General features: G+C 35.3%; 1 protein-coding gene across 4 annotated transcripts in view; it reads right to left on the bottom strand.

Moving 5' to 3' along the window:
* Cdh18 (cadherin 18) overlaps window positions 1–25,661 on the bottom strand; it is an 840,836-nt gene that overhangs the window by 373,430 nt on the left and 441,745 nt on the right. For 3 of the 4 annotated variants that reach the window (XM_048457031.3, XM_048457032.3, XM_048457033.3), the window contains exon 1: window positions 7,526–7,681. The exons of the other annotated variant lie outside the window; for it this stretch is intronic. The gene's annotated coding sequence lies outside the window, so the exon portion shown is untranslated. Of the gene's footprint in view, window positions 1–7,525; window positions 7,682–25,661 lie in introns of those variants that run through there. 4 annotated transcript variants of the gene reach the window in all.

The following is a 25,661-nucleotide window of genomic DNA, read 5'->3' as shown; positions in this document are numbered from 1 at the left end:
AATGCCTAACACTAATCTTCCATACCAGCATGTGTGGCTTCGGCTCTTGTTTCGCTATGTTTCCTTCTGTGATTTGTGGTTCTTTTATTCATCTACATCCAAATGTCTCAGTTGTGGAAAAGAATAAACACATTTCCTTTCAGATAAGGAATGTGAGAATCTAAAACACAGCTCAAAGAAAAAAGAGAAAACCAATTCCGGAATGCTTGTTTGTCTGTGATTTGATTTTTATTGTTTAGCTTTATTTGTTTTATATGTTCTGTTTGAGACATGACTTCACTTTATAGACTAGACTGACCTCAGACACACAGGCCTCCTACCTCACCCTCCCGAATTTAAAGGATCTCTGCTTGAGCCACCATGCCAACTAAGCTTCAAATTAGAGCCTTAATCCATTCCTAAGTGTGGTTCATTTGGCCTAAAATTCTTATATTTCATCTCCTTTCTCAGCATCTTTTCTTAGGAATTAAGACTTCAACACCGGAATTTTAAAGATGCCCCCAGACTTTCTCTCCATGGCTGTTTATTCAGCCACTGCTGACCAGGCGGATCTTTCAACAGGGCAGCTGTTCTTTTGCCCCAGGACTTTTGCATTTCTCACTGTCCATGGAGTGTGACTCCACAGAAATCACTCTCATTCCAAGTCACAATTTTTCGAAGATTTTATTAAAAGTATTCTTTTTAGTGAGGGCTTCATAGTCATAGTAGATACAATGCCTAGTCACTGTCTACCTCTTTAAACATGTGTTCCCATTTCGCTTTTATTCCTTCTTCATATAATTTTTCTAGGACCATAAAATGTTCATTATAGTCTTTTTTACAACAACTCTTATCAGACTGTAACTTATTTAATTAAAGATACAGATTCATAACTGAATGTGTAATATCATAAAATATAAGGTAGTGTTTAGTAGGCTTTGCTTTTGTTTCTGGAAACTTGATTAGTTTCTCAGAGAAGAATTAGCCTCCAAAAGAGAAAATTGTAACAGCATTGGGAATTGGGCTTTCTTTCCGAACTCAATCACATACGTTTTCTCAGGTATCCTGAGTTCAAAAGAAGCCACCCGCTAAAAACAAGATATTCCATAAAACCAGAAAAACAGAGATGACGAAAATGTCATTCTGCATATTTTTATTATTCATTCAAATTGTGTCATCTTTATTGCAGACAGACACAGTTAACTGCATATGTTTAAAAAGCAAAACTAATAAACAACAAAAGAGGAACAGGAACATGCAATTGTTTCAATTCATCTGTTAGTGCAATAAATTTTTGTTGATAAGAATTTTAAATCTCAGAACAGAAGAATATGTATAAGGTTTATGATGCTATTTTCAATTTCATATATATATAGTAATATTTATTTAAACACTTAAATTAGCTTTGTTCATTTTGTCTCCTTTCATATTTTCCATTACGTCATAATTTTTAGGGGAGTGTTTTTCCTTTGTTTTGGTTTTGGTTGTTATTTTTGTTTGTTTTGTTTTGTGTTTTAGAAGGTGTCTCTATTTTCCAGGTCTGCCATGACTTCGCAGCAACCCACCCATGTCGGACTACAGCATGTTTTAATTACAGCCCTGAGGCACCATGACAAGTTCCAGAAGGTCAACAAAAAGAAAGTTAGCTTTCTTTTTCTAGAAAGACATTGTGCTATATTTTTTTTAAAAAAAAAAACTTGTAAAATAATTCACTTCTACACATTTTAAATGTAAATTATAATTCCATTATACCTATTCCATACTGAGCTCAGTGTTCATTATGATAATAGTTTTATTAGTTAAATACCACCACAAATATTTATAGGAAATCAATGACTCTGTGTTTAAATCTTGATAGGTATATTGATCTACAAGAATGCTGATTTCAGATAAATTGAAACAATTATACAATAAACTTCCAATGTCTTCTAACTATGTTTCTTGTGAGATACAAATAATCATAGATTAGTTCAAAATATCAAAGTTGATGTGAAAACTCTCCCATTTACAATGTAATGACTGTTTAAATCCCCTCTAGTGGTTGAAACTGGAAAACTTGAGCTATCTTTATTTTTTAAACATAGTTTCACATCCTTTACATGGTGTAGGCACAATCTTGACTTGCCAGTCTTATTATTGATCACACTCTTCTATGCACTGGAGAAATGAGCTTTATTGAATACCTTTGGGTATTATCCATTGTCCAAGTAGCTTTGTTTACCAAGATTTTCATAAATTCTTTTAGCCCATCAAAAAAGAAAATCTACACATCAAAACCTTAAACACAAATGCAACATCTGCACATGCGGTCAGAGGGAGGGGCATCTGTGACTTGTCTACAAGCTTTACCTGGACACCCTTCTGTTCAATTTCCTGTACGTGTCTTGCTATTTCACAAATGCACCTAATCAAAGCAATTTCAGTACTGATACATTACCTTATTTATTTTGTACTGGCCTTCCTTTCAGTCTTCAATAAAGCATTTTGATATGTAACTTGGTAAAGAATGATAGCATAACTATGCAATAATATGGAAGAATCAACATAGAGATATATACTACCTAAAACTACTCTAATAATAATAATACAAAACTATTAGCAACTGTCTCCAATGATGAACCAAAGTCAAACATCTTGGGATCCTTGTTCTGCTTTGAATTATAGACTAGAACTGTTCCAATATTTTCAAAATGTATAGTCGGTTGCTGTTGCCACTGGTTACACCTCAGAGGCGAACGTTACATCTTCATTGCTGCAGACACCATGTAGTGTAGAAATAGGACCCGAGACCTCTGTTCTAGAACTCATGTGAGAACTAGCCTTTGTGAAAACAGAAAGTACCATGGAAGCTTCCCATACCAGGAAGTTCTATTCTGGTATGATGCCCACGGACTAAATTAAAATATGCATGACAGGATATCATTAGCGTGCTATAGTGGCATGCATATCTTGTCAGTAAACAGTATCTATGTAAATGGATATAAGACATGCTCAATGAGAAGGAAACCACTCCTGGTACTGGAAAGATGGCTAACTAACCACTCAGTGTGTGGTGAAGTCATGGTCATTGTTGGAGAATCTACAACTACCAATGTACTAAACCAACGTATACCCTAACAACTATAGATATTTGTCCTTGTATCCACAGGAAATTTCTCATCAAGGAAATTTTTCTTTGCAACAGACTGAGATCACTACAGAGAACCACAGCAATCAAAATTCAGAGCTGTGGAACTCTGAACTGGTAGATACATCTACAAAACATTATTGCCTAAGAGGGAACTGATATAATCTAAGAGTCAGTAGATCATGATTTTCCTGTGAGTTTGTATCTCCAAGTAACAGTATAAGCTATCCCCATAAAGCCCCATCAATATGATGCCCACACATGTGCTAAATAAAAATGATGCCAATGGTCATGCCAAAGTAGAAGGGGAAAACCATAGGCTACTGAAAACTGTGGGACCAAGGAAGGTGTTTATCCCCAGGGAAGACCACACTAATTGTTTATCAGTACTAAAGGATTAATCTTGAAACATGCTTACAATTTACATTATATGGGTAGTCTATATATGCATATACAATATGCATGCAAAATCAATGTATGTATGTATAAAGAAGTCATGTATTTATAGGGGAGCTGGTGCAATATGTGGGATTACTTGGAAAGAGGAAAGGGAAGAAAGAAATATAAACTTAAAGGGAAGAAATTGCTCAATAAAGTAGTAATATATAATGCCCAATTGTAAAACCACACACACACACACACACACATACACACACATTGGTTTTTCAAGACAGGGTTTCATTACATTTACATTTTAATTTATAACGGTACATGTACATCTATATTAATTTATCATTTCACAATTAATTCTTAGTATTCCAGAATTAATGATGGAGTTTCTTTTCATGTGTGTGTAAGTTTGTAAGTGTGTGTTTGTATACATGTAGGCAGGTGCACATGTTTATGAATACTCATGAATGAGAATGACCCAAAGTTGATGCTAGGTGTTTTCTGCAATTGATCCCCATTCTATATATTGAGGAAAGGCATCTCACTGGACCAGTATCTTGCAAATTTTGGTTAGTTTAACTGGATCCTTCTCTGCACAAAAGAGCAAGTGTTATAAACAACCACTACATCTGCTGTACTTTTGCCTAAGAATTTTTGGGACTCGAATCCCAGCATTCATTCTTGTACAGTGAGTCGTCTTGAAAGCTCTCAACACCTGCTTTTGAAAAATAAATACCAAGTCACATATTTATGAATTTTTAATTCTGCATAGGAAATTTGACTATGGCTTATATGAGAGTAGAAACATGAAACAAGTGAAAATTTACATCTAGCTTTAAATTGCACATTTCATATTAAATTTGTGCTCCATGAATGAATATTATCTGAAGAGAAAATACTAACCATTCTTGTGGATAAGTTTTATCAACCATCTAGTTTGAAGGCAGCATTCCAAAATACTCTTAAGCAAACAAGACTTTAAGGACACTGATTCTGTGATAATATAACAACAATGCCTTGAATCCTTACAGATAACAACCAAGCATATCAGTTAGTATGCTAGATTTTTACGCCTACCATTGCTTCTGTTGAAAATTGGGAAAAAATATGTGACAGAGAGTCCACAGGAAGTACAGCGCTTCCTGGAGTACCCAACTTCTGTCCCATCTTCACATCATGGTACTCAGTGCTTTCCTAGTTTGCTACTCGTAACTATCAATGAAAACTTATTCTTTAAAATAAAAGTTTTATCCTATTATGCACAGTGGTTTGAATGCTCAAAAGTACACCAAAATCCAGAACAACTAGACTAAATGTCACCTCTAAATGTATACATACCAAACATTACACCCCAAGCAATGAAAATGGAGAACAGAAACAGTCTGCCATAAGAAAATTAATTTTCAATAGTTCATCTAAAAAATACCATTTGAAGTAACATTTATTGCAGTCCAGACATGTAAACTGTTTCTTTAGTGTTCTCCCTCTCCTCTATTCTATTTTAGCATAGGACACTATAGTGTCAGTCTTGTCATTCATAGAAAAAAATGAGGATGGTGTCATGACAGTGTCCAAGAGTAATGCGCTAAGGGCTCATTGGAAATGTACAACATGGAATTCATTCATTTTCAAAGTAATTAGAGATTAATAGGCAGAGCACCTAGATTGAAACACATGAACAGTCTGTCTAGCTCACTGGTCTACTTACTGACACTTTCTAAAGAAGTATAAAGAGCATCATGCACAATAGTTTTAGCTTTCAATGTCTGTACTCTTCCATGGACTCTACTACCTCCATCAACTTATTCAGGGTAAGTGAAAATTTATCCTCAGTATTCCCAACGTGCTGCAGTGTACCTGCATATTTAGATGTCACCACATTTAGTTTAAAAGTCCATAAGGGATGGTTTCAATTCCTAACCACCCAGAAGTCAAATTCAGAGCCGAAAAACCACAAATTTTCTAAAAATGCAGTTTATATAAATTGGGCCACAGAGACAGATTCAAAACCTAACAATCATATTCCTAGGAGCAGATAAGGACAAACAATTTATATTTAGTCTATGAAACACACTTTGTTTAAAATTTCATAATGTTGTACAATTAAATCTCCAATCATTTCACCATATCCATTTTAGCAAAGGTCACAGGAGTAATAATAACCACCAGTTTGCACAATATGAAATCTAAGTATCAGAGAATCTGTTGCCTATGCTTGCAACTGCTATAGATAGCTATATTCAGAGTGTAACAGTCCTAGTTAGAAGTAGAGTTCCTACAATATTTCTTCTACTGTCTTACTCTCCTCTGCTATTGGCTTATTTCTGCTGAGCGTTTCTGCTGCATTTGAAATAGCTTTCCTTCATTTTGTACCATTCCTTGTTTTCAGGTAGCCAATCAATAGAGGCCATTAGCATCATTGTCTGTTTGTTTCCTTAAGTTAGCGCTCTGTGTTGAAAAACACGGAAACTGTAATGCCTAAAGTAATTATTGACCAGAACCCATTAAGTGAATACCGTCTAGAGTGAATGAATTGGGTCCTGACTCTAGGTTAATTCATTAGTTGTAAATATAGAATCAAATATATAACAGGAAGCTTGAAAGAAACGGCAATAACAATTGGAGCTTGGACCAGAATGCTACAGAACGGACTCTCTTCTAGCATCATGTTCTGATTCCTCCTCCTACATCTTACCAGGTATGATCAAGATCTACTCTGCATTTCCACTCTTGATTCAGGACTGAATATAGTCTTTGAGGAGACTATGCACTAAGACAGAGAACACTCACTGAAGACGGGAAGCCCCCCTGCATTTAACATCTGTGGGTGATACCAGAATGAAAGATAAAGGTGGGAAAACGCAAGCAGAGCGTATAGTTAGGTTTTTGGCTGCATAGCAAGATCTTTCTCTGATCTCTCTCTGGTCTCAAAGCAGACTTGCCATCACCTGAGCACACCAAAAAGCAGACTATTTTCCCTAATACTCTTATTTTTCTCCTTTTCCAGTCTAAAAAACACAAAGAACACTTAGCTTGAACAAGCGTAAGGTTTATTTAATGTAACAGGTAACAGAGCTAAGGACATCTCCATATCCCTAACTAGTAAAATTCTGTTTTCACCTGTTACAGAGACAAGATTTGCCCGATTCAACATCTGCATGCACAGCACACTCACATACAAGTACGGACGTGATCTCCCTTGATGTTCAGATGTGGAAACAAAGACAAAATTAGGGGATTTCCACACTCAGAACAAAGCAAGTGTAGGAAGTTAAGGCAATGCCTGAGAGTTAAGAGACAGAGGCAGACACTAAATGAACGAGCTAGTGATCAGAGGAGCCAGCAGGCTTCTTTCTCTCCCGGCATCATTACTATGCCTTTTATAAAACATAAAAGTTTCACCTTAGGCTTCCATAAACAGGTATGAAAGACATTTTTTAAAGTTAAAAAAAAGGAAAAGCAAACAAATTTCTAAAAATAAAAAAAAAATAAAATTAAGCAAAAACAAAACAAAACCAGAAAGGCTCATGTTGCAGCAGTCCCGGTGCGGAGATGCCATGTAATTTTAAAGATACTGGAAAGACAATAATTAAAAAGCTCTGTGGAAAATCTGACTGCAACATCCCTGTTTGATTCTGATCACGCGGATCGCACTTTTATAGATAGACATAAATGCTGCTTAATCGCACGCCCTCAGTATTCCAATGCGCCTGGCAGAGTCCCCTTCCAACTTCTTCAGGGGCAAGGCAGATAACAGCACATCCACAGACCAACATCTCCACCAAACCAGCTATATCAGAAGCTTCACATTCCAGAGGCTCTAGAGCAGCATTCCGGCATAAGAAACACAAATTTATACAAGCGGCAAGGCTGCGGGCTGCAACTTTCCCATTAGCACAGCACCCTGTGAAAAGCATCCAGGAGGAAGATTTTCACCAATACTGTTTCACTCCGAACTGGGTAAGCAGTCCCATTGTATAAAAATATGAATGTCACGACAGAGTAAAGTGTGATGTATTGAAACCTTACCTTGGCTGACTTGCCCTAACTGGTGGAAAGAAACTTAATTTATGAGCAGCAGAGGGGGGGACGTTCTCAGAGCTCTGGGCACGGCTGCTCGCGGTCCTCGGAGAGCCCAGGCTGGGCTGCGCGCACCTCCAGCCCCAGGCTCCCAGGCTGGGTCTCTGCAGCTCCTAAGCGTGCCTCTGATTGGCTGGCAGCGCTTGTCGGCCTGATGCTCGGCTCTCGCAGTCTCTCCTCCTTCCTCTGCTCTCTGACTCTCCCTCTACTCCCTTCCCCTTTTCGCCTCCTTCTCCCACACCCCAGCGTGCATACTTTTAGGGCTACACTACTACCCTTTCTGTCCCATAGACAAGGTCACACAGAGAGCAGTAAGGTTAATAAGAATCATTTCAACACACAAACAAAACAAGAAATCCTGTGTTCTTGAAAATTGACAGCCCGGACTGTGACAGTTTAGACCAGCAGTTCTCTGCCGGGGGGGGGGGGGGGGGGGGGGGGGGGGATGGGAAAGTAGGGTGAGAGGCAGGGGGTGGCTGTCAGAGGGAGTGGGAGTATACATCAGAAGGGAAAGAGCAGAGGCAGCCAGGGTAAGCGCTGATGTGGCAAGCTGATAATAAATTTTCATATTTCCGTGCAAAGTCGTCACAGCCTGCTAAACATTCAACTGCTAGCTCATCCATCAGCGATTCGTAGTACTGAGGAAGTCCGGCGGTTTAGCCTGAGAGATGTCCTTTTATGCCTTACCCCAAGTACTCAAAGCGTGTATAAAGCTTCCTCTTGGAGGTCAGCGTTTTATTTGTGAAGACGGATAGGACTGCAGTGCCTTCCTTACCTCTTCCTAGTGCCAGGAGAACTAAGCCAAGCATGAACTTCTCACCCTTTCTGACTCCTGAATAAATTACAACAATTTGTAACGTACACAGCTTATGATAACAGGGATTTCGGGCCTGATTGGCTGTTTTCAAAATTGATGAGAACAGCTGAGAGGCAGCTTAGGTACTTTCTGCCAGCAGGAAGTCACGGACACTCACCCACCAATATCACCTTGCATCTCATAGTAAACAAGTATGGGTGGGTGGGTTTTTTTTGTTTGTTTTGCTTTGTTTTTCTTTCTAAATTGAATGACTATTTCAATAGTTTCCTGGCAGGGATAGTAACACTGACATAACATTCTCGATCATTACTAATACCAAGAGACTAGCATTCCTTTGGATACATATTTGTTAAACCTACAAGTGACCCCCTCTTGTGCTTTAGTGGAGGAAAGATTACTCAGGCTTAGCAGAGGGAGTGTGCAAAGGATTCAGGTTTGTTAATGTGCAAAGCATCTGGGTGTGCAGTAAGGTTGGTCTTTCCTCCTGATGTCCATACGGATGAATATGGCATCCCGCGGTCTCAAGCGACTTCTTCAATATTGATAAAGTAGTCCTTTTCAAAAACCTTCTTTGTGAAGAGTCGGTAAAAATATCTAGGCAATTATTACTAAATCATGGTAAGTGTTTGACAAAGGTTACTTAACTTGTAGCAGTCCCTTTTTATTTAGTTTTTTTTTTCTGCATTGAGAAAGGTCATTTGAGAAGATAAGGTAAGTGATATTACTTTTAAAGTGCAGCAGAGGGAATATTTAGCATCCACTTCTTTATATTTGACTGTCTTTATCTCACTGGAGTATGTGGCTAGCAGAGCCATTTCCGTTCATTTGGAGGTTGATATGTTGAAACAAACAGTGATGGAAATGCTGCCATTCAATTACTCCTTATTGTGAAAGCCTGGCACATTGAGGTGCTAAGTTACGCCTAAGAAAGATATAAGAAGTCAATTAAAATATGGAAATTACCAACATTTAAAGTGGTTGAGGGAAAGTATCTGACACTGAAAGGAACAGTGTCAGAATAATGACTCAGTGTTCTCTCCGGCTTTGGTTATTCTCTCCTTTGGGGCTCCCAATAGACGTGGAGGGTTTTCTTTACATTGTGTCCTAATTTATTATTGAAAAATATTTCTGAAAATTTTGAGATTGTGATGAAGTTACATTGTTTTACCCATACATTTTGACCCACATCTCTTCTATAATTTATACTCTCTTTCAAGTCCATGGCCTCTTTTTCTTTTCACTAATTTTTGATGAACACACACAGACATATTAAAAACACACACACAAACACACACACTATGTATTTATATATGTGATGTATATATAGCAGGTTGTAATCATATGTATTTAAATATAAATTTTTGAAACTGAAATTTATGCCCTGGCAATGCTAAAGCATGCATGGGCAACCCATATGTGATGACTCTGCTGAACTTGTCCATATTGGGTTTCATGGTCTAAATTGATGAGATCAAATGATCAGGTTTCTTCCTCAAGAGGGCACCAAATACTGTAACAGATGGTTGTAAGCTACCATGTAGTTGCTGGGAATTGAACTCAGGACCTTTGGAAGAACAAACAGTGCTCTTAAACTTTGAGCCATCTCTCCAGATCCATCCATTCATACACACACACACACACACACACACACACACACACACACACATATGTTCAAAGGTATAATTATAAACTGCTCTGTCTGTATAATGCTACTTCAATGTATGGTCAGTCTTAAAAATATACATACAAGTAGAATTATACAGACTAATATATTTTTGATTCTTTTAAAAAATATAAAAACAGAGTCAAGATCATGTCTTACTTTGCTACTAAGGCACTGACTAATAAGGGAAGGGTTTGTCCTGAGGAGCATTTGATTTCAGAAAAGACCTGTAGCTTAATTTTCATATTTCACACCATAGCATTTTCAGGAAAAGACCAATTTTGCTTCTAGTATAGTGAAATGAAAATGTTTATTAAAAACAAAACAAGGTTTTATTATCACCCTTGTGGTTTTCCATTTCTAAGACCACAGCAACTGAACAGAATGGAGACACATCTTACGAGTCTACATGGACTTGCTCTGAACTGCCAAACCGACACTCCGTTGCTCTGAAACAAATCTATTCATCGAGGAATGATTTGTATCAATGACTGCCCTCAGTCTAAGGGCTGTAGGCACTCTCCAAACCCCACGATAAAATGTGCAGTGTACATAAGTGGCTTTAAAAGTTTGATGTTCTGAACAGGTGTCAACTTTCTCCAGTAATAGGAAAGTGAGCCTGTTGGTCATCAAGTACATGGGGTGTGTTCTCAGGCTTCAAAAGAGACAATAAATGAACTAATTTGGTCAAGGTTCCCTGGGGAAGGCCAGGTAGTAAACAGTTGATCATTTTCTTTTTATTTCAAAGATTAGTTTAAAGGACTAGACATGTATTTCAGTCAACAAAATTTATTACAGTGCTAATCTCTGAACCTGAAAGCATGGACATTTCTCATACTGAGCCCTTCCTTTGTTACCTTGGGAGAGTTATAAGAATCATTTTAGCTGGTGGCAGAGAAGCATCCAACATTAGATTGATGCTGCTCAGACTACAGAAACTAGAAAGGCAAAATTTAGTGCTAAACTCTGAAGGTTTTGAGAGAGAACCTCAGAAAATTGTCACTTTAGATGCTGTCACACGCTTAGTTTTACTGTGAAAATTTAGGAATATTATATTTTCAAATACAAATGAAACAAGATTGTAAAAATGTATGTAGATACTCCCACCACTTCTTGCAATTCAACAGCGGGAAGGGCCAAGGGAACAAAGATGGAAAACTAGTTCATCATTGAATGTCTTTATTGAGTTGTCTCATGAACCAACGCATATGCTTAAGGTATACAGTTTTTGTATTGATATGTGTTGTGAAAAGGCCTTCACATTTCATCGAATTAGCATATCCATCAGCTCAAATAATTTCTAAATAATAATATGCAATTAATTATTTGATTTTATGTGGGAAAAATCAGAAACATTATTACTTCAGTCAGCGAAAATGTACTTCTTATACCTTTGGTTAAAACGATGTGAAAGAAAGGCAGTACAAATGGAAATATATCACACTACTTTATGGTAAGAGCAGGAAGCACCACAGAAGAGGGACAGAATGTATGTGAATGAATTGGACTGCTTTGAGGTGGTTTCGTGAGGATGTGACAGTGTTGGTTTGTTGACCCACAATCTCAGAAGACCCTGCTCATCATCAAGCCCGCCAAACTTACAACATGGATGGGTAAAGAACGCTTGAGAGACTGACCCTATCTGTAGCTGAGGAGCCACTGGTAGCTGATAGCTGCTGCCCTGTGACAGCTGAGAAATCGCCTCTCTAGTCATACACATAGTAGTGTGGCACGAAGCACAGTCAGTGCGATAATTCTTCTTAACAAAGGAAATCAACTGGGAGGCATTGGGGAGGACAAGGAGTCTGAAAGGAGAAGGCATGGGTAGTAAGGAGTGAATGTTATCAAAATACATGGTATTCTTATGTGAAATAATTAAAGAATAAATAAAGTAGCACCTTCACTTTTCTTATTACAGTTTACCTAATAAAGTTAATCTTGACTCATTTTGGCATTTCAGATTAAAATATGGGGTAATAGGTCAATAATAATGCACTAGAGTCAAAAGAAAGGTATCTATGAAGAACCTTTCAATTAAACATGAATAAATTATGACTAAAACAGAGTATTTCCTTTCCACATAAAAATATCAATCACTAAATTCATTTTACTTGGATTTAATGTATATAAAATTCTAAATCACTCTTGAGAGTTTTGTTGGATGGCATAGTATTGATAACTGGTAAAGCAAAAAGCAATAATGAGCTTCTATTGATATCTATCTATCTATCTATCTATCTATCTATCTACCTACCTACCTATCATCTTCCTATAATCTATCATGTATCTATCTATCTATAATCTATGTATCATTCTACATTTCTTGATAGCATTTTATTCTAACAAAATTAATAATGATTTCAGATAGAATGAGTGCATTAATTTTTAGGAAATTGAAAATACATCAAAATTTAAATCATATTTTATGGATTGAATCTTAGCAATATTATATATGTATATATATATTTACATTCATGTAATGATTTACATGATAGGCTTTTAAAATTCTTTAAGTAAAGGGAGAATTTAGAGAAACAAAGTCAAATGTAAAGAGTAAGGGCAAGCAAATGATTTGCAGTTTTGAGAGCCAGAATGTGTATGGATTCTATAAATTTTTAATTGTTAACCATGAGTTGGTTTGCCAAAATTTTAAAGTAATTTGTTAAAGATTGGTGAGAACACTTTGAAGAGGAAATAGTCCAATCATCCTGTGAAATCAACCATCTGAGAATGAAGTATGGCTTTCCATTACAGATATGCCAAATGTGAAAGAGCAGCCTTGAAGAGGGCCATCTTTACACCATCAGAGATGTATTTTGAAAACTTTAAGTAAAATATCCATGCAGCAAAACAGATATTCCATAGCTGGATTCAAAAGTGGAATTGGTTAAGTATATGTATTGGAGACAATTCTAAGTTTATATTTATGAAAAAGATTTTTCTATTTATATTACAATAAAATCTGCTAAATTAATCAGCTGTATGGTAACGAGAATATATATTTAGCTCAAGGAGTGGATTTGGGAGGAGCTAAGTGAAGGTGAACATGATCAAAGATCATTGTTCTAAATTCTCAAAACACAAATTGCAATTAGGTATCCTTAGTAAACTAATAGTTTCCAGTCATCTCAATGAATTCTAGATCTAAGAAATGATAGTTTAGTTACAACATTTTATTTTATGAAGAGTTATCATGTTTGTCTTTTTATTCTAATCAAACTATTTTTTAGAAACATGACATTCTATTTCTTTATATAAAAAAAAACAAAAAATAACATCTCAAAGTTCTTGGTTTTACCCTGGAATGGCACATGATCACTACTTTTAACTTTTAGTTTCTTCAACAACACCTGTCTTATTCATATTTTAAAAGTCAATACCAACTATACTCCTGGTTAATGAGGCCTTCCTTAAAGTTATTTATAGGTACACACTTATTAAATTAAACAGAATAATTTTTAAAACATGTCAATGTATCAATTAGAAAAGTGTTTGATAATTAGAGGAAGCATTGTACAGTAGTTTGGAACACAAAATCTAAGAAAAAGTCAACAGGTAAAATTATTGTTGACTTATATGTTAGATGTCTTTAGCAGTAAATGACTACAAAAATTATCTATTATATTAACTAGGCTTATCCAGAGTGAGAGAAAAAATGGAATTGAATGAATAGACAGATGAATGCATAGATGGTTGGATGGACAGATGGATGTATTGATTGATCAATCAATGGAGAGGTCATATATGTCTATACCTATGTCTGTATAGATAAGAGATATATAAATAAAGATAGACAAATAGATGATAGATATGTAGATAGATAGATGACAGATAGATGACAGATAGATGACAGATAGATAGATAGATAGATAGATAGATAGATAGATAGATAGATAAATAGATGATAGATAAGACATAAGATTCAGGAAGAAACAACTCATTGATAAACCTGGTGAAACCTCATGATCTCCATCTATAATGTAGATATGCAATAAATCTGGTAATAAACAAACACAAAGGATGATAAGTTAGTGAAACCACCTTAATGTCCATTCAAAGAAATTTGGATTAAGACCACTGATTATGGAAGCCATGATAAGATGAATGTTGCCTGTAAAACAGAGGGCAAATTTATCAGTCCTCGCATGTCTCATTTTAGGTAGACACATGAATGATTAAAAGATGACCATTGTTGATGATGATAATTATTTGCTTTACCTACTCCAGGAATGGACATACTGTCTAATTTCTTTCATAGGTAATTTAGAAGACACACAAGTAGTAATGTTTTGCCTTCTATATTGGAATAATTTAATCTGGCTCATTATTTATCAATCTAAATATTTATATTTTAGGATTTTCTTTGCTTCTAATATTTTGGGTTAATAAAATTTATTCTTTAAAATATCCTAGGATCATTACGTATGTGTTGCTGTGGGATAATGCTCTTGTAGATTCTACAGATTTGTCACTCATACTATTAAATCACTCATACATATTAAATCATCAGTGATTTAATAAAACACTGATGGGCCAAGAGCTAAGCAGGAAATATAGCTAAGCAGGAAGTATAGGTAGGGAAATTAGACTCAAAGAATTCTGGGAAAAAGAAAGAAGAGATTTAGCTGCAAACCAGAAACAGAGGAAGCAAAGTAAAAATGACTTACTGAAAAACGGTGCCAAGTCACATGACTAAACACAGTTAAGAATTTTGGGTTAATGTAAGTTGTAAGAGTTAGGTAATAGTAAGCCTGATCAACAGGCCAACTGATTTATAATTAATATAAGCCTCTGGGTGATTATTTGGACTGATAAGCTATGGTACCTGGTGGGACAGATTTCTGTCTACAATGAATTAGAAACATACTAAGCTAGTAAGGTTTATGTAAATGTGTTGATTATATTGTTATATTGTGTAACCTGTTTGAGATATTGTGTAACCTGTTTGAGTCACACTACTAATGTCCATCCAGTTTCTAGTAGGATTTTGGAAGCACCAGTGTGATGTGGAAGTTCTAAGTTAGCACTGAAAGACATAGATCAAGTCATATCTTGATATCTTTTTATTTACAGAAGTCTTTAAGCATGAAACTTTAGTCTCAATATATCACTTTATAATGATTAGGTTGCTATCCCCAAACAGGTGAGCTTTTACAAGTCTTACACAATTTTATTACAGTCCAAAGTCTCTGGCAGTTCTCAACTTATAAAAAGGGTCTGGAGGATGTCTAGGTGAAACTAGGTGAAACAGTAAAGGTTGGTTAGTAACATTATATTAGATTTGCTTTCTATGCTCAGCAGAGAAGAAGCCAATCACAAACCAAAAAATTCTTAGTGGGGAGTTTATTATTAAAAGAGAAACTATGGTGTCTGTGTAATATCCTGGGGGTAGTATTCACTCTGTTCATCCTTTCATTTCTGTGTTTACCTCCTTGATGCAATATAATGAAACTGATGTTTGGGTGATCCTGAGGCACTTTAAGTGCTTGACCCTCTAGGATATATTCTATTGAACTCAGTATAAATTATTATAAAATATAAGAAACTCTTAAAATCAACTTGATAACCTCAGTTTAATAAGTGCTAGGCTTATTTTACTAATATTTAATGAATCAGAACTTCTAGATATTAAATCCTTGACATTTCAGAAATGCATTAAATTAGTTATTGTAAGTTGTGATATATAAAGATGGTCAGTAGCATGCAGTGACTCTTAAATCTATAATTGTTTTCTACAAGAACTTGGAAAAACTCTCCATATCTCTTTGACTTTGAGGATGTGTTTGTCAGAATGTCTATTTAAGTAAATATTGTGTTCAACACTTTTAGTAAATTTTCAGCATTGGTTTCTGTAATGTTTTTGTGGTATAATGTATTTAATCCTTTTCATCTAAGTGAATCCTAAGGTTATTGACAAATTTTGCTATTGTCTGCTTTAATGAACAGCTCTGCAGATGTAGAGACCGATAGCCCTATTTTAGACAGAGTTCAGATAACTCCATGAAAGAGGAAAAGGAAGGACTTTAGGAGTCAGAGGTATGAGGACACCACAAAAACACAGACAACAGAATCAACTAAGCAGGGTTCATAGGGTCTCACACACACTGAACTGATAATCATGAACCCTGTATGGGTTTATATTGTGTTTCCTGAATATATGGTATGGCTGTACAGCATGTTGTTTGGGGGAGACCCCTAGTAGTGTGAAAAGGGGCTGTCTCTAGCTCTTTTGCCTTCTGTTGAGATCCCTTTCCTCCTACTCGTTTGCCTCATCAAGCCTTGACATTCCTCAGAGGCCTGCTCTTTTATGAAGGGAAACAGAAGAGGATAGGTCTGTGAGAGAAAAGAGATGCAGAGGGGGTACTGAGAGGAGTAGAAGGAGGAAAAACTGAAGTTAGGATGTGCTGAATGAGAGAAAAATAAGCAACAAACAAGCAAAAGAGTAAAACAAAACAAAACAAAACAAAAACCAACCACTTAATGATTCCATACCTAGATCTCTACCTACTGTAAAATTGTAACTACAGTTACAATCTAGAACAATGATTACTCTAAACACCATTAAAGAGAACTTAGTAAAATATTAATTATATCTTCGTTATGACTGAGCAATAACTTTTTTCAATTTGGTTATGAAATATCTGAAGATTAATATTTCATTGTTTCCATTTCTATTAATGTGATTACTATAATAATTATTGACCATTTCTTGTTTTTTCTCAAAATTTCTTTCCACATCCATTTCCCTATCATATTATTGTTAATTGAGGATTATAATGGACTTAAATTATATTAGTACTTAGTCAAATAGGAACATTAGAAGTTCATCTGAAATTTCTGCAGCTTTTCCTTCATGTACTTAGAATAAATGAATGTTTATGTGTGTGAATGAGCATGCATATGTGTAAGAAAATACTTGTATTTGAACACATATATACCTGAAAGGCATGTAATATCCAGATAGAAAGTGCTGAGGGAAGTTCATTAAGCAAGATCAAGAGAAAGAAGAAAATCTATTGATGTAAATTAACAAATTGAAATTTAATAAAATGCAAATTATTTGCAAAGACCTTTACATAAAAAATAAATATAAATTTATGTGCAACGAGCTGATATCAGGCATATTAGAAAGGTAGACTTTGAAGATAATCATAATATATATATATAATATATATAGTGTGTAGAAAAATATTTTTAAAAGAATTTATGATTTCCAAGAAAATGCAGTAAATATTACTATATAAAAATCAAATTATTTAATTCTGTTACGTGAATTTTAAAACACTTCCACAGAATATATAGTAGGCAACTACTGTTACAGAATGTCTCATATTTGTGGTGGTTTGTGTGTATATTCCCTTTTCTGTTCCCAAGGGCAGGATTAACTACTGAATTCTGACATTTCTGAGAAGATAAACAAAATGTATAGACTATTTTAAGAAGATATCACATTGAATAGTATTTAATGCCCTTATTTCTAGACTTCTAGCGTCATTCTATCATATACCTACATTAACACGTTTAGTATGTGACAATACAATATATTAGTGACTATATAGGCGACTATATATGATTATGCAAATAGAAAATCTAAAATACATGGCAAACAAATACAATAATATATGTAAGTTTTCTGGTTCAGTTTTGCACAGGGCAGTCAAGTAGCTATCTATCAAATAAAACCACGGAAAATTACAATTCACAATTTAATTTTATCATAGAATGATGGAATCTTAAAAATCAACATTTCGTTGTAATGTGATACAATAACAGAGACAAGCGCAGAGGGCTACGAAACCACAGGGATGCTTTTCCATTCTTCCTGAGCATGTGAGGACAGATTTTGGGGAAGTGTGAGTTGGATGATAGAAATAAATTGCCCAGAAATAATAAGAAGAACAGGAATCAGGATGAGCCCACATGTTTATTAAAATCCAGTAAAGGAGAGAAGTTCAGAGAGCAGATAAAGACAGAAAAGGACTAGAAAGAGGCCAATGTTTACTGTGTGAAAATTACATTCTTGTTAAAATGTGGCCATGATTAAAAGAAAGGCAAGGAGGATGATGAGATGTCATCACTTGATTATGTGCAGGGTCTGATTACTGTAGATAAATATTAAGAGTTTAGTTACTTACAATGTTTCACTAGCGAGAAGGATGAAATTGATACCCATTTATTTAAAAAAAAAATAGAAAGAAAATGGGATGATACTAAAGAAAAAAAGATGTTTTTTTCCCATTTGGGTAATGGGAAATTTAAGAAGGGTCCTACTAATTCTGATCAGTGGAGACTGATATCTAAAATATAAAATAACAGCAAATGTAAAAAGAAGTAAAATGTAGTTTGTTTAAGTTCCCCAGAAACATAGAAAAACACTCAAGAATATGTTAAGTCTATTTCTTTTGTGCTTTACAGGGTTTCTTATGACAGCAAAAGGACTCCTACAGAAGAAGACAAATACACACCAGCATACCACACATACACATATACACATGCATACACTCACTTTGCAAGTGTTAACACAAAAGTATGTGCACTGCTTTTGGTGTTCTCTTTTCTGTAAATGCAGATTCCTATCTTTGAAGTGAGGGGATTTTAATAAGTGTCCCATTTAGAGCTGAACTATCCATAGTTCCACATTCTCTGAAAATTGTATAATCGTCATTGTCTTTATTAATTACCAACAACTTAAAAGAATATTTCTTTAAATTTGGACCTCATAATTTATTACATTTTCTTTACAGTAGAATAGTAAATTCTTCCTTCAGGACTAAGAACTCATGAGTGATGAGTTTTGGGCCCAGTTACCAGTACCAGGAATGAATTCCACATTAAGTTCAATAAACAAATGGTTGAATAACCTGATAACATTCATAGCAATATCTTACCAATGAGAATATCTATGAGGCAGTCATTGTTATATATCATAGAGTTTTCATCTGCATAAGACTACTGAATGCTTTTCTCTCCCAGCAGTGACTATACGTAGTCAGAACATTCAGTTTTGTACTGGTTTTATTTATCTATGGTCCATATCACACAAATATGGCATTTTCAGAAACAGAATCCCTCTCCTCTGGGATCTCAAGGGTGCTCCAGAGCAATGGCAACAATCTTTAATATCTCAGAGTTCTATGAGATCACAATGACAACTTAAAAAAGATTTTACCTATACCGTTTCAAGCTTATTCATTCATCAATAATTGATAATGTATAGGGAAAGGAACTGGCCACTTATTATGGAGTATCATTAGTTAAATTCCTTTTATGTATACATATGTATATATTTTAGGAAGTGTCAACAGTAATAATTATTCATATATCTTTTTACTTTTTTCTAAATACTTATTCCTATTTTTTCTTCTTTTAATACCATTTAATCTTTGTTTTGCATTATTAAACTTTTTTGTTTTCATTTTTCTTTGTTCTATTCTATTCTCTAGAAATACCACTATGGCCTCATACTACTTTTTCTGAACTTAATGAAACTCCATTTCAGCACAATTATTTAAAAATTCAAAGGAACTTCCAACTGTGAGATAGAACATATTTGTATGCAATATCCACTGAAATGGAAATACGGTAGACAGAATTTGAAAAACTGATCTCAAAATTCAAATATAAACATGACTGAATAGCTAGAATATACCTTAGCAGTAAAACCTTCTGAAATATCTATAATGGAAATTCTAAGTTGTCTACTTGAAGTAACCAGAAAGAGAGGACCACAATTATAAAATATTCTTATTCCGGTTGGCTCATTGTAATGTATGCTCAGTGTTTAACAGATTCATACAGGATGGATTAACTCAAGAATAATGCCACCCTATGCAAGTGTCCCTAGATTATCTAAGAAAACAAATTGTGCAGGAAGCTGCAAGCAATCCACAAAATATCACTCCTCTATAGTCTCTTCTTCAGCTCCTTAATCCAGGTTCCCATCTTGTGTTCCCTCAGTAGTAGACTGTAACATGTAGGCCAAGGTAAATAAACCATTTCTTTCCTAATTTCTTTTGGATAGTGTTTTATTAAAAAAAAAAGGCAAAACAAGCAAACAATTAAATGTAGGTAAGGACATGTATCATCTTCAACAAAAAAACAAACAAACAAACAAAAAAACTGCTGAACAACAGGGATAGGATATGAAACAAATGAAACAAATGAAATTAGATCCTCAATTGTCATGCTATAGAAAACTGAACTCCACATAGATGAAGGTTCTAAACCTATAAATGGATGCTATATAGTAGTCCCATGCCAGCTCAGAATTATATACTAAAGTGTAATAAAAGGTTCTTTATTTTAGGGTAGACTGACAGATCACAATCCTCTGCATGAACAGGGAATAGGAACCCAAACCAGCAGCCAAAAAGAGAGTGCAAGTTTTACAGCTGCATTTATAGTATGGGAGATCATGGCCAAGTGGGCAAGTATCTTAAAAACTATTGGTTGAAGGAGTTCCCACAGCACAAACCTAAGACCTAATATCCTTAATCTCTTCTAGGAGAAAGTGGGTAATATATTTAATCTTAAAGGCATATGAAAAGACTCTCCACATAGTAAAACAGTAGGCCAGGCTTTAAGATCCACAATTGATAAATAATATGAACTTATCAAACTCTAAAGCTTCTGCACAGCACATAAAATCATCAACCAAATGAAGAGGTTGTAGAATGGAAAGCCATCTTTGCCTCCTACATATGAGACAAAAAATTAATGTGTTCAATATACAAATAATTAAAAATACCTAAGGATTAATGAAACAAAATATTCAAAAATGAAGTAAGAAACTAACAAAGCATCTTCAAAGGAAGAAGTATATGTAAAAGATAATGCTTTTAATGTTTTAAAATATTTTTGTACTTTTTAAATTATTAAACAGATTATATTTAATGATCAAGAAAGATAAAATTATGAAATTTGCAAACTACAATAGCAAAAAAAACCAATCATTCCCACAGTCCCTTTCCTCTTTACAAATTTTTCCAAGCATTCTTTCTTGCTCTCACTAAAATTCATACTATATATATATATATGTGTGTGTGTGTGTGTGTGTGTGTGTGTGTGTGTGTGTGTGTGTGTTTGTGTCTGTGTGTCTCTACCTTGGTCAAACAATTTCTCCCAATCTCAATATTCCTCATTCGGCTGGGGGTAGAAGGCTCATGATAAGATAGGGCTTATCCCTAGTTGATAATATTTTGGAACTTCATAGTCACTGAGATTGTTGATTAGATTTTCTTCACAGGTACCAGTCCCCATGCACTGTTGAATTGTCTTACAGGCATGAAAACACAGGGCACTCTAACTTAATTCATTGGATTAAAATAAAAGAGCGCATGAATTTGGAAGATAAAAGTGGTAATAGAGAGGAATATAAATAACTAGACCAGAGACATTCAGGGTTGATTTGATAAAAATGTTTAAACTTTTTTAGTTTCTTTTTTAATTTTTTATTGCTTTATAAATAATTCTATTCAAAATTTCTACTTTCTCCCCTCCTCTCACTTTTTTCCTGCTCCCCTACTCACCCTCCCCCCTTTCAGTTCTAGGAGAGGGCAGGGTACCCTGCCCTGTGGGAAGTCTAAGGCCCTCTCCATTCCTGATAAATACCTTCAGTGATTTGGCACTTACAAGATCAACTTAAAAAAATCAGGATAGAGAAGCAGAGAGGGAAATCAGAGAAACATCACCTTTCACGATAGCCACAAATAGCATAAAGTATCTTGGGGTAACTCTAACCAAGTAAGTGAAAGATCTATTTGACAAGAACTTTAAGTCTTTGAAGAAAGAAATTGATGAGGATGCCAAAAAATGGAAGGATCTCCCTTGCTCTTGGATTGGGAGGATCAACATAGTAAAAATGGCAATTCTACCAAAAGCAATCTATAGACTCAATGCAATCCCCATCAAAATCCCAGTGAAATTCTTCACAGACCTTGAGAGAACAATAATCAACTTTATATGGAAAAACAAAAAACCCAGGATAGCCAAAACAGTCCTATACAATAAAGGAAGTTCCGGAGGTATTACCATTCCTGACATCAAATTCTATTACAGAGCTACAGTAATGAAAACAGCTTGGTATTGACATGAAAACAGAGACATTGACCAATGGAATCGAATTGAAGACCCAGATATTAATCCACAAACCTATGAACATCTGATTCTTTACAAAGAAGCTAAAATTATACAGTGGAAGAAAGAAAGCATCTTTAAAAAATGGTGCTGGCTTAACTGGATGTCAACCTGTAGAAGAATGAAAGCAGATCCATATCTATCACCATGGACAAAACTCAAGTGCAAATGGATTAAAGACCTCAAAATAAATCCAACCACATTGAACCCGATAAAAGAGAAAGTGGGAAAAATCTTATATTTTTTAAAAGATATAATATACTAAAGACATAAAGATGCATGATATAAAACTACTGGGCACCTGCTCTGAAAGGAATATCAATTTTCTCCAAAGAAACTGTCCAGACCCAAAAAGAGGAACACGGTATGTATTCACTCATAAGTGGATTCTAACCATAATTAAAGGTCTTTGAGCCTATTATTCGTGATCCTAGAAAAGCTAAATAAGAAGATGAACCTGATGAAGATTATTTAGCTACCCACCAGGAGGTAGGAAATAGACAAGAGTCCCAGATCCTTCATCTGGCGAAGGACGGCGATACAGTCGGAGACCTACATTGGAGCACCCGACTGAGCCCCCCGAGGTCCAAATGAGGAGCAGAAGGAGGAAGAACATGAAAAACGAAATCAGTACTGCGAGGGATGCTATCACCCACTGATACAAGGGAACGGATCTGATGAGAGTTTACCAAGGCCAGTTGGACTGGGACTGAACGAGGACGTGATCTAATCAGATTCTGGGAATTTGGCCGGATTCTCTGACTGTGGCTGGCCCGAAGTCTTTCTGAAAAGCCATTGACTATGACACTGGGACCTGTTTCCTCTACATATACTGGATTTTGGGGATCCAGTCTGTTTGGACACTCACCTTCCTGGACCTGGAGGGAGGGGCAAGGAACTGGAACTTCCCACAGGGCAGGAAACCCTGACTGCCCTGGGGGACGAAGAGGGAGGAGGAGGGGGAGTGGGGGGAGTGGGAGGGTGTTGGGAGGGGGGGCGGAAATGGAAACTTTTATAATTTAATTAAATTTACTTTAAAAAAAAAAGAAACTGTCACTATTTCTGTCAGCCAAACCCCAGGGAAGTTTAAAAAGGAAAAAAAAAAAAAAAGACTCCATGCTTTTTATTGTTTTTTGGATATTTTTTTTTGGTTGTCTTTTGTTTTGTTTTTGTATTTTTAGTATGACTGACTTTTAAAAATTATCTTTTTTTAATTATTTGGAGAGAAAGAGAGGAATTATTTAGGTCTGAATGTGGTTAGGATCTGAGAGAAGTAGGGGAAAAGAAAAAAAATATGATCAAAGTATATTGTACAAAAAATAAAAAGAAAACCAATTCTGTTCTCTAATAAAATCCAGTCAAAGTTGGAAAGAATGAACATAGCAACAGGAGATCTAGTTCTATACCTTAGAGGAAAACACATTGAACTTATTTTGACTGAGTATATGGTGTTGATTATTGCTCTGTATTAAGCAGATTAGTGTGGGAGAATTGTCTGTATTCTGTCAATCATATTTTAATAAAACGCTGATTGGCCAGGCAGGCAGTGTAGGTGGGAAAGCCAGACAGGAAGTAGGGGTGGAGCAAAGAGACTGGGCGTATTCTGGAAGCAGAAGCTCCTTCTTGAACTCCTGCACAGATCACCGAAGAGGCAGCATGTAACTGGCCCAGCTGAGAAAGGTACAGAGCCATGTGGCTAATGTAGATAAGGATAATGGGGTAACATAAGTTATAAGAGCTAATAAGTAGCCAGAGCTAAGGGCCAATTAGTTTATAACCTTATGGAGTCCTGTTTGGGATTTGCAAGCTGTGGGGTACCGGGCGGGATGGAAACCCCAACAAGCCGGCCATCATGTTACAGCAGATGAATTATTTTTCTATAATATAGGATTTAAAAAGTGGTGAATTAAAAATATAATGTCGAACAAGGTAATTTATAACTTTCTCATGGTATATAAATACAAACTGAAGAAGTAAAGAATCTGTCTATTTTTACTGAAGGCACTGGGCAAAACCCAGAAGAATGGATCAGTAGGGGAGGGTCCACACTTTGTAATCCAGTACCAAGTGGTCAATATTCAGTTGATATGCATACAGACTGAACAGGTTGCTTTTGTTTACTCAATTACAGATCCATTTTTAAAGAAGAAGTTGTGATTTTCAGAAGATTCAAAATGGTGGAACATAGGAGAGATGGGAAGGAAGAAGTTGAAGGGAGCAAATAATTTATTTATATTGTAACTAAAAAGTTTAAAAGTTAATGAGACAACATTTACAAGGTCTGTTTGTTACTGGAAAGAAAAGAAGCAGGTGATATGATCTTCAGAGTAGAGGAAAGAAAACTGTAAACACCATGAGTGAGCATAATGGGGTTAGATTGGAATACATGGATGTTGTATTAGCTCCATATTCAAGACACCTCTAAGAATCAGGAGAAGGCCAGGCTGAAGTTTTCGAAACAGTTGTAAATGGATGCAAAATTTTATATTGTATTAAGACATTTTTGGAATTCATGGTAATTATAGGAGTATTATGTATTACTAGATGCCCACATAAATAATAATGAGCAAGATAAAAAATTCTACTGGATGGAACAGTTTGAAGTAGCTGAATACAGAAGAGATAAAGAGAGGTGAGACAGAGGGAAGCAGTGAGAATGAGAAGGGAGAGGATGAAAGATTAAGGCAGCATTTATGAAGAAGCTAGACTACATGATCAGAAAAAAAATCTTCCACTTAAAATTTTTCAGGTCATTTTACTCGTTTGAAGCCATATGTATTATTGATTAGTAAACAAATACTTCATGCTTCAGAAACAGAGTAAAGTAGAAATATATGAACTCCTTGTGAAGGTTTGGTCAGTACTGGAGGACGGCTAAAAATAGATCAAATTAGCTCTTAGTGTATGGTGAATTTGCATATTCTACAGCACACAAAATTGTCAAATGAAGTCTCATAATTTCCTTTTATTTTAATGCATGAGAAACTTGATCTGCATTCAGAGCACATGATTAGCTGTACGTTACCATTTCCTTCCTCATTCAATGTTGCTTTATGAGAGAGTTGCCAAGGAGTGAGCATGTGTAATTATTCATAGAGGAAATAAACGTTGTATGGAAAGCAAGAGGTTGAAATGTGAACTGTACTACACTGCCTTACTTTGAAATAAAAGTTAAATGAGTTCCTGAGGCTCACAAAGAAGTAGGAACATCTATATGTTAAAAGATACTTTTATCTCTAGAAACAAAACACGAGAGGAAACATACATGTACATACCTTAAAAGAAAAGTTGGAACATATCATCAAGTCTGATTATTTTTAACTCAGGGAAACCTCAGAAAGAGTAGACTAAGTTAAAAAGGAAAGAGGATTTAATGGAATCAGAAATTCTGTTACAAATAAATTGCATATTTCTATTATTAACTTGAGAGTCTTAGAAATTTGTTTAGAAAAATGTACTATATTTGCCTC

Source organism: Myodes glareolus, chromosome 15 (genome assembly GCF_982192425.1).
Source record: "Myodes glareolus chromosome 15, mMyoGla1.1, whole genome shotgun sequence".
Taxonomy (NCBI): domain Eukaryota; kingdom Metazoa; phylum Chordata; class Mammalia; order Rodentia; family Cricetidae; genus Myodes; species Myodes glareolus.
The sequence above is the reverse complement of the archived record's forward strand: the minus strand, read 5'-3'. Positions and strand labels throughout refer to the sequence as shown.